Below are 2518 nucleotides of genomic sequence, written 5' to 3' on the forward strand. Positions count from 1 at the left end.
TGCAGATACTGATGCAAGAAGATGAGGGAATGCTCAAGTAGCACCTAATATGTTTTTTCTTTGTCAAAATGCAAAATCTGCAGCATTTACCTCAGGGGACTCCAAGTTTGAGTTTAATGTGAATAGGAGGTCTTTTGCTAATTTATTTTTCAGCATGCTTGCAAGTTTAGGGGTTAGTAAAGCTCTAAGGGCATCAGCTGCAGCCTGATTGTAGGGTGTCGGGATCTCCTCGTCAACCAAACCACTAAGCCTTGACAAGGCATGAGATGCTTTTACAGCATGTATTTTTTTGCTATTTGAACGCTAGTTCCAACACCATGTGCATCTGTCTTATCTGATTCCTCTGCCGTCGAATCATATTGGAGCAACAATGGTATAAGGTACCTGAACAAACAAAAAGTGACCCTATAAAACCACAAGTTTCTAAAATGGACCTGGATTCAAACAAAATAATCCACCTGAGAAAGACCATAAAGCAGTTTGCAACAGTGGAGTGGTTTTTAAGATATAACAGGCACATAGCAGCTGATGCAGAGGCCTTCAAGTTCACAATGTTCATAAACCATAAACTTCCACAGTGCCGTAGAATAATGAAATTTTGTCTTTCAAAGAATAGTCACCATAAAGTACCTTCAACACAATAGTTCCAAGATTTTTTTCAATTTTAAAATAAAAGTTGGACTCTCTTCGCAAGCAAATTGACTCAACAAAAGGTACCGAACAAATAAACATTAACTCTATGAACCCTCAAGTTTGTAAATGGACCTCGATTCCAGTAACAGACCACAAGAGAAAGCTATAACATCAAGGTACGGCAGTTTTTTGAGAAACATCGGAGTGGTTTTTGTAAGATGTAACAGTCATGTGCCAGCTGATGTAGTGGCTTCAAAATTCATATTGTTCAAAAGCTTCATGTAGAAAAAGTACATTCTGCCATTCAAAGAATAGTCACCACAAAGCATCTTCAACACTACATGAGCACAAAGAGCATTATAAATAGACCAATATGGGTATCCATATATGAGCTACGAAGAATTATATGGGCAAAAGAGTGAAAAGTAATGAACGAATAGAAGCTAAGTCACTGAGCAATATGTCACCTGGAGCCAGGTTAAGCGATAAATATAAAAGGACGGTCAAGAAATCCATAACAGAAACAGTAATGTTCTGCAAACTTCCAGAAACTAGAATCTCATGCTAGAAAACTGATGAAAGCATAATCATAACAATATAATGATCTATCTTACCACAGTACACCAGCCTTCAGAAGGGCATTTTGAATTTCAGACGAGATAGAAAGGTGAGAGCAATGGTCTGCAGGGCAGCATCAATAGCAGCAGGAACAAGCTCAAGTTCAGTGCAATGAACAATGTCATCAACTAATCCTGAAAATTCGAGCATCTTAGTTCTCGCACTTTCAAACTGACTCAAAACTGAAAAGGTTGGGCATTATGCTAGCAACAATAGTAGCTGGCAGGAGTTGTTGGTTGGACCACACACATGCAACGGGAAAGGAGTGTTGCAAGAAGAGGTATTCCACCATCTCTCACAAGCACCTGAAAGTTAAATATGTGGAAATAGCATAAGCAAAAGTACATTCACAAAGTACTTATCTAAAGAGGAATGATATGGAAATTAAAGGCAGATGATGAATTTACATCAACCAAACAAGCTCCGAGGATGCAACTAGAAGATGTGCTCGATCAGAGGAAAGAAAATTGTTATCATCCTTGTCCACTGTAATGGCACTTAAGAGCATAGGATATCCAGCATATTTGAATGGCATCAATACATTCCCATATCGCCTATACATAGAATACATTGGCCCTTTAAGAGAAGCAACAACCTCCAAGTCTGGGGACCTTGCAGTCCTTGCATGGTCACCTAAGGAAGAGGAATAAGAAAGCAGTAGATCACTAAGAAAATATGAAACATGGAACTCAAATATGAAGAAATACAACCAATTAAAGAGGATTGCATTCCGGCCAAAGACATGCCTCATAAAAACCCTCATACGTAGGGTTCAACTTAGGAATTTTGTCCAACTTTGCTGATCATAATACAAGAATCCAAGAAGTTTACTGATTGCAGAATGAAATATTAGATGGAGGCAACAAAACCAAATGGAAACATATGTAAGTAGACCAAACCTCATAGGAAAGCCCTATGATTTACATTTTCACTCTTCCGCAAAAGCCACTTAAATTTATATATTTAAATTTATTTCTTGGTCCACACCTTAAATTGATGTAGTATCATATCTAAGAATTAAATATATATATATATATGGTCCCGTGTCCTTCCTAGTTCCAAGATATATTTAAAACCCATACTGATATCCATTTATGTGTAAAAAAGCATTTGGCTCATCTTGACAGCATAAATACCTTTAGAGCACTTTCTACCAGTCAAATAAACAGCTTAATTGTGAAAACGGCATCTAAACAAGTCGACTAATTCATTTGAAATAAGATCTGGCAGCTTATAAGATCCCTTGTCTATATGTTCTTTTTTTTTT

This window comes from Sesamum indicum, unplaced genomic scaffold, assembly GCF_000512975.1.
Source record: "Sesamum indicum cultivar Zhongzhi No. 13 unplaced genomic scaffold, S_indicum_v1.0 scaffold00286, whole genome shotgun sequence".
Lineage (NCBI taxonomy): Eukaryota > Viridiplantae > Streptophyta > Magnoliopsida > Lamiales > Pedaliaceae > Sesamum > Sesamum indicum.